The sequence below is a fragment of the Phalacrocorax carbo genome, chromosome 14 (assembly GCF_963921805.1).
Source record: "Phalacrocorax carbo chromosome 14, bPhaCar2.1, whole genome shotgun sequence".
In the NCBI taxonomy this organism is placed as follows: Eukaryota; Metazoa; Chordata; class Aves; order Suliformes; family Phalacrocoracidae; genus Phalacrocorax; species Phalacrocorax carbo.
This window is the reverse complement of record NC_087526.1, coordinates 13,334,031-13,349,063: the sequence shown is the minus strand read 5'-3', so window position 1 is coordinate 13,349,063 and position 15,033 is coordinate 13,334,031.

The window sequence follows — 15,033 nt, the reverse complement described above, 5'->3', positions numbered from 1 at the left end:
ACTGATGCTGTTGAAGGCCTTTGCCAAGGGATCGTAGGGCTGCTGTCGAGTGAGCCGCTGTGCGAGCAGCCTCAGAATCTGTGTTGTGTTTATCCTGGCGGCTGTCCTGCAAGCTGACAAAGTACAATTGCCAGTTCAGAGACGGTCAGGTGGTTCCCATTTGGTCCTCGGTATATTAAGTTAAAAGCAACCTGTAACCTTATTATACAATTCAGTTATCACCTAATTCAGGTCAAAGAATACAAAAGTACAAGTTGCAATTCAACAGGCATGGTGAGCTTGGACTATTTAATCTAAAAGAGAGCTCAAACTGGGTTCCCCTTTCGCAGGGTCCCTAAAACCTGCTCCGAGTGGAAACACCACGTCAGTGAGGAGCCCTGGAGACTAAACATAGATCGCGTGTTTAATGTCCCAGATTTCCGTTTGAGCTGCATACGAGCCTTGCTTTTGGTCTTCAAGGCTTCTTAAGTTTCCTGTGCCATAGCGACTTCAAACACTAACTGTTCTTTGCTAAATCTCCACTAGGACACCAAGATTAGAACTCTTTGCTCTAGTTATTAATCTCCAAAATACTTAATGTGCTGTGTAAGACAGCATTTCAAAAGAAGGAGAAGATGCCCATGAGCTGTCACTTAAAATTTAGGATTATCCCTCCAGAGACAGCCTGCAATTATCTTCTAGCAGCCAGTCATAAACCAGAAGTTTTGAAGCTTGTGTGGGATGGGCAGGGGAGGGGAGAGTGCTGTAATGGATTTAACATTATCCCTGAAGTCATATGGTGGGATTTCCACCCTGGTTGGATATGTCAGGCACAGAGCAGCTGTGCTGATTCCCATTGCTCACTCCCACTGCTTTGTGCAGATAACAAGCCGGTCCCTGAGCACCAGCTTCAATAAATTTCTGTTTTAAATTGCTCAAACCCCCGGCATGGTTTGCCAAGAGTTCTTCGGGCTCCTTTAGCTCCCAATTTTCAGATGCTTGGTTTCTTATATTCAGTTGACAAACACCTTTTTGTCCCCCTTGTTCATCACACAAGCCCCGCCCTACTTCTTAGGGTGGCAAAATGCCATAGTCTCTTTTTTATTAATTTTTTTTTAACATCCTTAGGAATCTTTTCTTCCTCTTTTTGAGCAGTGGGCTTAGTTTCCGTTTCCTAACGCAGCAGAGACCGTGATGAGAGTACTGCACAAAGAGTCAGGAGACCCAGATCCATTTTTGTGTCTATTTGCTCACGACAAGCGATGGCTGTTTGCTCTGACCTCAGTTCTGTGCCTCAGGATCTGTAACAGCAAAGCTAACTGGAGAGTGGTGCTAGGAACGAGTTTCACAGACTGCGTAATTACTGTAGAAAGCAGTGAGAGTGGTGGGAACACTGGAAAGGGGGTTGTGGGGAAGGAGGGGAGGTCAAATAAAATCGTGGAGAATAGGTTCATCTATGCTTAATGCACAATGGCCAAGTGGAAGGTCTTCAAAGCACTCATGGCCTGAAGCTGGAAGCAGCATATAGTATGGTAAAAATCACTCTATGCAGGTATGCTTTTATTCTTAAGCAATTGCTGTTGACCACTGTCAGTTAGAATATGAAGCAATCTGGATTTATGGCCTGACTCAGAAGCTTTTATGCTCTTAAAATTCCTGGGTTTATGCAGGAGAGTATTTTTTTTAGCTTTTTATTTATTTCAGGACTGAGGTGAAACAGCTTCTACCTTCATCAGTTGGGAAATAAATGTGCTGCGCTGATGGGGAAAGCATCTTTTATGTTGCCAGTGAGATTCTGTGAAGGCATCCAGGTTCCTGCACTTCCAGCAGCCATAGTCAGGTGGTTAATGTCAAGGGGATGCTCGTCCCCAGGGAAGCTCAGTGCACTGCTCTTGGCAGGTGTGTCTGGATAAATGGAGTTTACAACATGCAAGGAAAAAGTGTGGCTTTATTCAGACCTATGGCAAACGAAATCCAGAGGAGAGAAACCTTTGGAAAGCATCTAAGCTCCTCACGTTTGGGAAAAGTTTCTTGCTCATTAGGAAAAGGCTGTTCCCCCAGAGGGTGGTGGAGCCCTGGAACAGGCTCCCCAGGGAGGCATCACGGCACCAGCCTGGCGATATTCAGGAAGCGCTTGGACAACCCCATCAGAGATGTGGTGTGAACTTGGGGTTGTTCTGTGCAGGGACAGGAGTTGGCCTTGATGATCCTTATGGGTCTCTTCCAACTCAGGACATTCTATGATTCTGTGTTTGAACTACTTTGAGAACACAGTGGACAGTAAAGGATTGGATAGCAGGAAGACCACAGTGCGTTCCTTAGATGAAGGTCAAGGGCGGGACGTGGACCTCTGGGTGGGAGAAGCTTTGAGGAGTGATGGCAACCTGCAGCCCCAAAAGCCTCACAGCTGCCCTGGCGGCACGTGGAGGTGGCACACAGGGCTGCAGTGTAGGCACTTTCCAGAGTGCCGTGATGCTCAGGACGGGTGGGAGGCTGTTGGCTGCAGCTGAGGCTGATTTTCCTCCTCTCTAAACTACGCCCTGTTTCTGCACCTCTTCCTGGAGTATCCTCCGTGCTCCTGAACAGCTCCGTATGCCGGTGGGAAGACTGTCCCCTATGAGCATGGGAGGCTGGGGACTTGCTTGGAGGTGAGTTCAAGTCTGTGCAAACAGCTTTTGGGTACTCTTATCTTTCTCCTGAAGACTTTGATGTGGAGATGTAGTTCTTAGGGTGTTCTCGCTCTTTTTGAAGGAGAATGGTAATAAATAAGAAAAACTAGCCTGCCTTGCTGACACTTGTTTCCCCATTTGAACAGCCGCCCAACTGTGTCCAAATAAGAAACAGCCCTGTTGGTCTGGTCTTCCTGCTCTGCTCTGGGGGCTGGCCGGGACCTTCACAGGGCTCCTCCACGCAACTTTAGAAAGAATTTATGTTGCTGCTAGAATGACCAGAAGCCCCCTGGGGCACACAGGCCCCTGTTCCTCGAGGGTGGCCTCCCCTGTCACCCTTCTCACCTTGAGCTGCATTCCAGCATTTTGTCCGCTACGCTTAGATAAATCCACCTGATTTAGAAGTCATCAGCTAATACGCTGTCAGCGGTCCAGAGGCAAAATGCCATAAAAAGGTCCAAAACTGTTTTCTGAGATGTACCCACAATGATGTGCTCCTGGCATTCCACCGTGGATTCTTACCGTGCCTCAGGAGGGCTGTCACAAGGGAGATGCCATCTGCTAGGGCTGGGTTTGAGCTCTTAGTAAGCTGCTTGCATCACACCTTGCATAGCTTGTCTAGTATTAGGAAAAGCACCTCTGATTTCTGAACGTGGCAGGCTTGGGGATTTTTTTGTCATCCTTAAACTTTGTTTTATGTCCCTTGGGTTAAGCATGTGCATTAGCATGATGCTCCTGGCTGGCACTGGGAAATATATTTCAAACCCTGATCCTTAAATCACTATTTTTTTTCCACACTACAGCTTAGTTAAAATATACCCCACTCCTCCTCTCACCCCAGATTCCTGCCACATACCTGGCATTCCTTCATCCTTAATGAGATGAAGGAGTGGGGGATTTCACCCTCCTGGAATTTTAGAGGAATACTAAGTGGATTTCTCATGAAAAGGGTCATTTAGGATACAAATCCCCCCGAAAGATAGTCCCCACATGGCAAACCTTGCTTTTGCTGGTAATGGCGAACAGAATTTGTAGTTCCCTGTTCAATAGCTACTTTCTGCTTGGGCCTTGTAAGTATTGTTGATGGAGGCCACGTTGGAGCAAACTCCTGGTGGTGTGGATGAAGCAGAGGGGACTTACGTCCTTGCAAAGGTAGGCAGGGACACCAGTGCAACTCCCGGGCTACTGGCACTTGAGGTTTTATTAGTTGCTGCCATCAAGTCAAAATAATTTTGTTCCTGGCTTAGTCATTGATATACTCTAATAAACATAAAGCTGTATTGGGTCAAAGGTTCTTCCAGCCTGGTCCTGGTAGTGACCTTCAGGAGATGTTGCAGGAGGAGTATAAGAATAGGAGCAGTAGTGGTATGTGTGTAAAACAGGAAGATTGTAAATAATTACAGCTGGTGAATACTACGTAGCCAGGGAGCTGTGCAAATACAGTGCTTCTGGAATCTGTCTTGACACAGGATCCATCACCGTCACAGGACTCTGTCCTCTGACACGTGTTACAATGGATAGGTTAAGGTATCCAAATTACAGAGCTCCGCAAGGATGTGGCTTTTGAGTAGCAATGCCACGCTGGACTGTGCGTGTCTGCTTTGGAGGCACAGTGCTATGCCCAGAGCTGCGCTGTGGATGGTCCCGGGCCTGCGGTGCAGCTGCTGTGACAGCCTCAAGCCACGCTCCAGCAGTGAAGGGCTGGGGCAGGCCCCTGCGTCTGGCCAGCGAGCCTGGCTCTGCCTCCTGCTTTGGGAGAGGGGCTTCACTGCGACTCCAAGGGGCAAAAACGAAGGCACCAAGAGCCCTAGGTCCTGTCACGTGGGGGCCCTGCAGTGCTTTCATCCAGCTCCGTGGTGGCAGAGGGCCACGGGCTGTTCTTGCTGCTGAGGAAACAATGGAGAGGAAAGCTTTGATTTCGCCAGTGATGGACACCCTCCTGCTCAAGGGTGGTGCAGATGGAAGGAACTGGGGGCCAAGGGCTCGCTTTTTTTGCTTTTATCCTTTGTTAACCGCTGGTAACTTCTTGTTGAGGGAACTGCTGTGACCTCTCTTTAGGTTTTGTTTATGCACTTTGGCTGACATTGTTCACAGCAGGCCTTTGATATTCAGCCCCGGGAGTGTCCTCTGGCCTGGGAACAGGAAGAGTTGAGCCCGGCTGCCGCAGGCACGCTCCAGCCGGGGAAGAAGGGCTGGTGCCCTGCCATGGTGGCACTGCGCAGCAGTGGACCTTTCCATCACCTAGGGAAGACAAACTAGTCACATGCTATTATGGACTGTCCCCAAGTTGATGACTTGTGTTCAGCATCTGCCCTCCTTGGCTACAGCAGCATCCCATGGCAGCAGCAGACATGGCCGAGAGCTCTTGCGCAGGCAGGAGCCGCTGGTGGTGCTGCACTGCCAGCAGGTGGAGAAGATGCGAAGAAGAATCTGGCATTTATGGGAATTTGTTGTGTTTTTCTACGAAGAGAAGAACTAGGAGGTTGCAGAGCTCTTGTACTGGGTTCAGTCTGCCCATTCGCGCCTGGAAGAACTGGGAGATACCCAACAATTGTGATCTGGAGGAGCTTTGCTCAAGCCCCCTGTCTGCAACATCCCGGGGTGCTGCACTGGCAGCTCCACCAACCCTCTTGTCAGGGCTGAATTGAGGCTGGAAGGGATGATTCCCCAGCTCCTGAGGGCTTGACTTCCCAATGTGCCGTAAAACTTCCACATCCATACCTTTTGCTATAGTTCCTGTTCAGAGGAGGCTTTGTTTGTGCCTCTCACTGTCTGGATCCATTTTCCTGGGTATTGAAAGAAAACAACTACTCTAATGATGCAAAAATGAAGGGGATAATTCATATTTATGCTACCCCCGAGCCCATTCTCTTGAATGCATTTTAAAAATCCCAGTGAATACTGTTTTTCACAACAGCTTCCCCAGGCAGCAAAGACGACAATTCCCGGGAGCCATAAACCCCTTGAGTGTGTTTACCCAACTCAAAATGCACTTTATAATATCATATCACCTTCAACCTACTCTGCTATTTTATGTGCTGGGATCTGAAATACGTATCAGCGCTGGTTGTGCTGTATGCCTTACAGAGAGATTGGAAATGCGTCTTTAATTGCAAATTTAGCGAGCTATGGATTGCAGTTTTTACAAGCAGTTGTCATTTCAATCACAGGAGCCAGCAGTCACGAACAATTGATTTAATCAGGTACCAAAGTACGCCCTTACAATCTGAGAAGTAGGGCTCGTTGAGAGGGGTTTTATCTCAAGCTCCAGGCTTTATGGGGAAGGTTTAAGTAGATAGTCACCATTTCAAGGAGAACTTTAACTTTCAAGTACTCTCCAATACCCCACTGCACAGCTGGCTGCAGAGGGACTGAGCTACGCAGAGCCAGTGGAAAGTGGAGCTGGTTCACATGTGAATGTCCCTATTCTGCAAGAAGTGGTTATTAAGAGAACAAAACAAAACAAAAAATACCCCCCAAAGCCCCACTGTTCTGATTTTGACCCTAAAATAGCAATTTGGTATTTCCCACAGAAGGAACCTTCCATGACTACTTCTAAGCAGCTATACTGACAATTTCCTATTTTTCTTCCTTCTAGAAGGGTGTTTGAGCAGCTCCAGCTCCTGAGTTGAAGGAAGTCTTTTCCTGAAATGCAGACAGAAATGCTCCAGGGTTTTCTGGCTGAGCAAATCAGTCCTTAAATCTAAGGCTGACTTCTTTGGAGCCACAGGCACCAGAAGTCCTCACCAGGCTGGTGGAAACCCAGGGAGTCACGTCCTGCCAGAGTGACGATTTCCATGGCTCCAGCTTTGTAGGTGTCATGTCCTTGGCATATTTTTGCTTCATAGTCTTTGTCAGAAGTTGCTCAACCAGGCTGCCCCTTCCTTTCCAAAAAGGCACTGTGGCTTAAATCTAGAAATACAATAAAACAAAAAAAAAGAACCCCAAAAAAACAAAATTAGTTTTGTTTCATAGGCATCCTAAGGACTTTCTTGAAATTAAAGCTAAAATACGTATATTTTGAAAGTGGTTTGCTCCTTCCTGTTTCTGCTTAAAAATAAAAAGGTTGTAGCTCTCTAAATGTGCCATTAGTTTCTTCTGAGATGTATAATTTAAATATTGTGAACTTAAGTGCAAACCTTTAATGTCATAATTTCTTAATACCACTGCCACAACTGTTTAGACTTATAAGCCGTTTGATTATAGCTTTATGTTAAATGAGGAACCATAATTAATATGATCATGTTTGATTTCTTCCTTACTGAACATAAAGATAGAATAATTTCTCCAGAGAAAAGAGAGTTTCCTCAAATGGCTAAATGGAAATATTTTTTAAAATAATTTATCTTTTGGAAAAAGAAGTTTAAGCCATTAGATAGGATCGAAGCAAGATATAAAACGCAAAATGTCTTGCTTGGGGTGTGGAGAGAGAATCCCAGGGAGCTTCATTTTGTGCCTGCAGCATCCCCCTTCCCCGGCTGCAGACGAGGTTGTGGGGGAGCAGCGGGGTTTTCCTGAGTTGTCCCTTTTACTCCTCCCAGCACCATTTCATGGAAAGCACAGAATGAAAACCCTTTGGGCATCAGAGCTCTCCAGAAGACATGCTCCATTTTTCACGACTTTCTCCTGTTTTCACCTGTGCTAGATTTACTGGCCATTTTGGGAAGGAGAAAGTTTGTAGAGAAGCAGAAACGACCCTGCTGTCACGCCCAGCCCTCGGCGTACTCTCGTCAGAGAGGCTCATAGCTGGCGCGCACGCACCATCTCCGCAAAGGCTGGTGAAACATGGAGGCCTGAGCGCAGGGAGACATCTTCACCCGCCTCCGAGTACCTGCGCATCGGCATCAAGCACACCGGTGCGGCCACCCAGTTCAGGGATGCTCTGGAAAGGTACAACTTGCTGTTGTACAAATCGGGAAGATCCTCCATGCCAGGCACCCTGCCCGCGGGCGAAGCAACCCATGCAGCCGGCACCGTTGCCCATCCCTGCAACTCCCTGGTAAATCCCACAAGGTCCACAATCCCAGCAATGATACCCCATCCCTTTATCTTCTGTACAGCACATCCTCTGCTGTCACATCCTTGAGCCTATGAGCATTTATCTTCTCCTGGTGGAAATTCAGAGCTGATGACTTCAGCAGGGGCAGAGTTACACAGCTGGGATGCGCTTCACCTGTACTCCAATACAATGTGCCATAGCCTCATCCACACATTGCTGGTTTGCTTCTGAGCTCTTGGCCACCATCCCCAGTTCTTGGTGCAATATAAATACATTTGTGCTTTTCCCTTCACAGAATCCCAGAATCCCAGAATCCCAGGTTGGAAGGGACCTCGGGGATCATCTAGTCCAACCTTTCTGGGAAGAGCCCAGTCTAGACAAGATGGCCCAGCACCCTGTCCAGACGACTCTTAAAAGTGTCCTGTGTGGCCGAGTCAACCCCTTCCCTGGGGAGATTATTCCAATGGTGACTGTCCTCAGTGTGAAAAATTTCCCTCTGGTGTCCAACCGGAATCTCCCCAAGAGCAACTTGTGTCCATCCCCCCTTGTCCTCTCCATGGGACTCGGTGTTACGTAGCTGCACGCTGACACCCACTTGTCCACCCCTCCAGAGGAAACGGCCTCTGTCACGCTCGTGTCTGACCCTCGGCAGAATACAGCTGAGCAGGGCGTTGTCAAGAGGTTGTTGAAACAGCTTGTGCTCTAGAATACAACCTCCACATTATTTGCTTAAACCTCTGAATGCAGGGGGAGGAGAGTGTACTCCGAGCTATCCGTTTCTGCAGGGCTGAAGGAAGAAATAAGTGTTTACTTCTGCCTGCAGTTGCTCTCCGAGCTGATTCCCCAGGAGTACTTTGGTATTAAGTGTCCCTCACAGACCTCTGCTGACATTATTAGCAGTAATGGTCAATTAGGTATACCGGGAAGGGAGGAAGAACGACAGACAGAGATGTCAATTTTAGCACCAGCAGGACAAATGAAAATTGATATTTGCTGAGCAGAAAGACCCTGGCAGGCAAGGGAGGAAAAGGAAAAACTGTAAGCCTTTAAAGAAAGAACTACAGAAGATATTTAACAATGCTTTTTAGGGCTTGCCAAACAAGCAAAACACATTATAGCATTTTCACCTGCCGGCTCACATGGATTTGACTTTAGATTCACAGTTATATAATGTGTTTTGCAGCCCAGGTTTTAAGTAGGGCCTGAAGGTAAGTGGATCCAGGGGCCATTGTGCTGTCAGGGAGAGGAATGCGGCTTTGTGCTCGTTAGAGGTGGAAATTTGCAGCAGGTCAGGTCTGGGCTGCCGAGGGATTAGGTCAGTATCAGCTCTCAGTGCTGCCTTAAGGCAAATTGAATTTTTCACAGAAGGGGGAAAGATGAAGAATGGGGGGGAGGGGGGGAGAAATCCCTGCAACTTAACTGATCACCTGCCACTAAATAAGGCAGTATGAACTATTCACCACCTCCACTTCGCTTTTTAATGTTACTGCGGTAATTACATGGCACATTTGACTGGAGCATTTCTAATGCTTGCGGAATAAAAGTGACTCTGCCCAGCTGCAGATGTGCTGGGTGTTTGGTTCATCTGGTGGGTTTGAGGTCTTGGTGGTGGGGCCTGTTACTGGGGGAGGTGAGGTGGGGGTAGGCAGGAGGTGAGCTCAGGGGGATGAGCTTTAGTATGGGGAAAATGAGTGTGTGGGGGAAAATCGCAGCTTTATCTCGCAGGGGGTTTATCCTCAGCTATGTGATTTCAGAAGTTCTGGGTCTGTTGATTTGCATTTGCTGATGGCTGCTGTTGGAGAGGTAGGACACAGGCTGCCTCATCCAAAACAGGTACTGGTCCTCTTTGTCACTCGTCACTTTTCCTTCCGTACTGGGGTAACCCCAGCGACATCCCGCCCCAAGTGCTCACAAGGAGTGCTCTAACTCCTGTTAAACCCCCGGCTCAAACTCCTGCTTGGCTTAAACTTTGTGGGATGGGTGGCTGCTGAGGGTGGGATCTGAATGGTGCTTTTGCCGGGCAGGTGTGTCTGGTGTCTGTCTTCTGCTGAGCAGCGCTGCTTGCAGAAACCCTGCAGCAGTCACAGACTCCCTCTGCTTTGCTTGATGGGGGTTTACTCTAGGTAGAAAATACATGTTTCTGGACAGAAAACAATGGGAAAGAAAGCTGCAGATAGATCTAAGCCAATGTTCTTGTAGCTCCTGAGTTAAGAGAGAGGGCTTAATGGTGACTCCCAGTGTTTCTTACTAGAGCTCCTGAGAGCACTGAGAGGAGAAGGAAGGGGAAGGATCTCACCAGGAATCACTAGCATTAAAACAACAGGCTGTTTCCCTAGCTCTCAGCCACCTCAAAATAATACGTAATGTGGAGTCTCCTGTGTGATGCTTTGCTTCTCTTGCTGCTGAGGCTGTTGACCTTCACCCCCAGAAACCCTCCCACGCTGTTGCCATAGCTGTGCCTAACCAGGCTGAGCACTGGAGGTGGCCGAGGGTAATAAAATGGAAGGAAAAAAGGCAGAGAGTTGCTGTAGTTTTGCTTTCTCCTCTATGCTTTGATATGTCTGTCACAGTGTGGACAACAGCCTGGTGGCCCCATAGAGCCAAACACGCGTTTTGCAACAGCTTCGGCAGTGCTGCTGAATGTACTGATGAAACCAGTGCTTGTTTCTCAGGGGCCTGGTGCCAACTGGTGCTAGAGGTCAGGGACCAGTCTGTTAGCGGTGGTGTGGGTATGTTAAGGCTTGGGCTGAAACAGAGTATTCAGGTTGAACAAGTTTAGGCAGACGTGCCAGCGACCTGAGCACTTTCCTTCTTGGCCCTGCCAGTGTTGCTGGGGACTTGCTGAGCCAGAGGCTGGCAGTGCCCATGCTGGCCACCGCCGCTGAGGGAAGGGACTGTCATCTTGCACCAATGCATGTGAAAGTGGGACGCTGTAGGGGACACAAATGAACCACTCGAGTTATTTTTCTGCTAGCAATGCCCTGTGTTCTGGATGCTGTGTTGATCTACACTGATGTGTCTGATCACGGGCGGTTTTTGTGACGCTCACAAAGCTGATTTGATGCCCTTCTTGGCACACTGTGGAAGGCATCAGATGGCTGGACTTTAGGGGGCAGTGGATGATTCCCTCAATTCAGAAGAGGTGGAAGGGTGTTGGCGGAGTTCTTGAGGGCTTAATGCTGCTGAGACTTCATTACATTGTGTGCAATGTTAGAGCACTTAGAGCCTTGAGTAGGAGGTTTTTTGGTTATTTTTAAATACACAGCAAACAGAGGTTTTGTGTAGCACCCAGCTGAGATGGTTGGGGACAAATAAGGCTGTGACCAAGAAGGTACACACCACTAGCGTGCCTTCATCTGGGCTTTATGCTGATTCACTGCTCTGTTCCTGCAGCCCCTCCAGGCAGGGGCAGGTCTCATCCCTGTCCAGTGTTATTTCAAGAGCTCTTGGTTATCTCTAAATTGGGTCTCCCCCAGGCCATAACGCCATTTGCCATAGACGTGTGAGGGCCGAAGGAAAGCACACTGTCTCCTCTTCCAATACCGCTACATGCCTGCGTCGAGCAGAAACAGTGAAAATATAAGCTTTCCAGTAATTACAAATTTATAGCAACCTGTTAACTTAGTTTTTGTCTTAAGAAATGAATCAAGAACTGCCTGATTGAATTAGTAAAAAGAAGCAGGACAGGATTTTTCTGTATCCCTCCCTACACCTTTTAATTGACAATAGCACACGTCGACGCTGCAGTCCTTGCCCTCCCAGGGGAGCACTGCAGCACCTCGCCAGCTTTGGGCTGGGCTCTGCGAGGCGGCTTCCAGGGCTTTGTCCACATTCCGGGGCAGGATGCCGGCAGGCCGGGAGGTGTGCCAAAGCCTGGCTTCCACAGTGAGTCTCAATACCTGTGCATTCATGACAGCTGCGGACTGTGACTTTCTTCCTTTTAAAGAAAGAGAAATGTGAACTTCTGTTACACTCTGTGGATATAGGTATGATTTTTTGTGTATATATATATATATATACACACACACACACACCGACGGAGCACTTAAAACATACTGCACGCAGCAAAAGGCAAGCTTTTGCCCCTTGCCTCAGCAAGGCTGGTATTTCAGAACTGGGCATTACTAGGGGATTTGTAGGCGCTCAGTCTGATAACGAGACAAGGTTTCTGTTCATATCCATGGGAGCAGACTTAAACCAATATTATTCATTGCTTTTGGAAGCCTTACTACTTCCTACTTTATTTCAGATTTTTAGATTTTTTTGACTGCTTCATGGTCAGGGATAGGAATGTCTCCTTGACACAAGGTACCAATATTTTAACATCAGACTGCTGTAGTCCAGGTATCACAATTATTTCTTGGAGTGTGATTTAAGGCACAGCCACGAAAATAATTTTTACTGATAATACTCCTGACAGCTGTGAGACTTACTGGATATAAATCTGTATTTCTGGTGACTTCACTGATGCCCACCCTTCTGTATGCCTCTAAAACACCATCACCAAGAAAATTTAAGACCTTACCAAAGAAGCTTAGCTATAGCATTTTGTGTTATATGTTATTTAGTGCCCTGAAATGCTGAGTAGGGGTTTCTGAGAAAGAGCTGGGTAGTTTAATCCACCACACCTGATAGGTTTCAGAGGCTGTTTTGCCCAAGATGGCAAACCTGGATGTAGAGGTCTGTTGGCACAAGGTAGACCAGCAGTCTCCCACTTATGCCCCTTGGGAATAACTCAACACGGGTGCCGAAGTATCTTATCACACCAAGGAACACCTTGCCACACTCCAGCCTGCTGTAAGCCAGCCAGGGAGGCCGCAGTCCCACATCCCTCCTAAACTCTAAGTAGAGAATCTGCAGAGTTGTGTTTCTTTTGTGAGTATGAAAATATTGTAACTCCTTAAGAAATTAAGGCTGCTCAGATTAAGCATCACAGATTTCCGCTTCTTTCCTTCTCCCCCAGAAGGTTTTTTTGCAAAAACCCTTAGAAAATGAGTGGTTTTAGGGTAGAGTAGTTTAGTTAGGCTTGCAGACCACTGGGGGCAACCAGACTGAACCTAGCTCAAATTCTGCTGGTAATCAGCAGTGAGTCATTACACCATGAACTCTGCTGGGATTCTGCACTGAGCATTCGAGAGAGGACTTATTTTAAAAAATCAGGGCTTTATTCCTTTGCCTGTAGGTGGAATTAAAAAAAAGAGAGAAAGAAATTAAATGCTAAGCAGTTATCAAAAATTTTAAGTATATCCTATGCTTTGTAATAACTTTACCCAATGTCCTTTTATATTTCTATAACGCCATCTTCCCTTCTACACTTCTATTTTCCTGGGAACTCGAGCAGTGTGGTAGCTCTCTGCTTATGTCCTTGGTAATGAGTCAACTCCTCTAATGCTTTCAGACCGAAATAGGTGTTTATGCTGCAGATGTTTATGTAATGTAAGCGGTAAAGGCTCGGTTTTGATAACTTCATCCCTAGTGGTGCGACTTTCCATCCATACAGTCACCTTTATAGCAGCTGAATAACTGCATGGTTAAACTCTGTTGTTGTTAAACAAGCAGCAGGAGTGCCCTGCAGGGAAGAGGGACACGGAGTGTTGGTAAAGACTCTAAATGAAGGCCTCGGGGGTCTGCCTGATCAGAGAGCAGATCTAATTGGAACTAGGAAGTAATAGCTTTATTTCTTAGGAAATGGAGGAGTACGCGAACAAAACTCATCCGTGAAACAGCCATCATCTTGCTCTGTTCCTTTTTTATTTAATATTTACTCCATCCTTGTGTCAAAACGTATTAGAAGGACAAACTCTGTAGGAGAGCAATGTCTGTTATCAGACTAGCTGGTACAACTGGGAGCCAGACACTTAACAAGCACTCGAGCTCCGAGAGCAGGAAACTTCCAATTAATATTGATTAGGAACAATTTTCTCATTAAATACTGTAACACAGTGTACATTGTCATCAACACTTTTCTTGTTTCAGCTGTTATCTTGATGTTTGCTTACTCATTAGGATCTCAATGGAAAGATGGTCTTTCATTTATTCTATAACATTAACAAAGCTAGTTAACTGGAATACATATGAAAGCAATTAGAAAAATCTTGATGTGCAGTAGATGCGGAGCCATGCCTGGACTGACTGCTGAATGCACTAAGAAAGGAGAAAACATTCATCTGTTTTCCTAAAAGCTCAGTAAATGTGGGAAAAGTCTGGAATGCTGCAAAATAAAACCCAGGTTTGTGGCTGGAGTGACTTGTGTGTTCCCATAACTGTTTACGCACGGGGTTTGTTCTCTGTGTGTTCCCCTGGTCTGTTAGGTTGTCTTAATACATCATTAAACCAGGTCTCAATGGCCTCAGGGGAAAAAAAATCCTGGTGTTAGTTTTAGTGCTGTGTGAGTTGTGTAATACTGAAGATACAATTAAGGCTAGATACCTGAACCTTGAGTCTGTATTTCTAATGCAAGTAACTGTGATAAAGGGCTGAGCTTCTGGTGCCTCCTGACGTGTCTGTTGGTGTTGCTTAGTTCTCACTGTTCTTAACTGCTGAGTATTTAAATGCTCATTTATGGGTTTATAGAGCAAGGCATTGTATCCTCATTTGGAAACACTGGACGTGTGACGGGCCAGACTCTGATATCGCCGAGAACATAGCCTTGGTTATCTGAGTGCTGCTGCAACAGCCTCTTGCGTCTGTACCGTAACATCACTATCAGGGCACCTGGCCAGTAAAGCCACCCTTCTTATGGAGGAGAAAGTCCTAAACATGGAATATCTGTGTTTAAATCCCTATAACCCGGTCCCTGTTTCTCACAGCTGTATGTCTGAGCTGTAGCTTTCCTTGCACATAGCTGCTCAGGCCCCGAGTCTAGTCCTGCTAAAACTAGGTGTGGGGGGACTTTCATTAACTAGAAACTAGATCTGGCCCTGAAAGATGGACAAAGGCTTCTTGCACTCCTGCTCCCAGCGAGGCTTTTATGCCTTCAGCTATCAAATGTGTACTCTGCTGAGCAGCATCATTAAAGATGCATGAACTGTCAGGATCTCCGTTTCCCGACGGGGCAGGCGCGCGTGCTGCCCGGGGCTCTGAGCAGCAGCTCCAGCATAAAAAGTCTCTTTTGCTTCACAGATGGTCAAGCCCTGATAAACTCAGAGCATCTCTGCAGTCGGACCAGCAGGCACAGCTCTCTGTACAGGTACACTGATGTAAGGACTTGCTTGGAGTCAGGGGAGGTGATGCTGGCCATTCATCGGCTGCTCTTTGGGGCGCTGGCCCAGGAAACCACCTGTGTGTGGTCACCCTCGGGAGAGGAGCAGGACTTGAGTGAAAGCATCAGAGCCATGGGAATGGATGGAGAGAAACTCCCCATGAAAAAACTCATCTGGAAAGCAG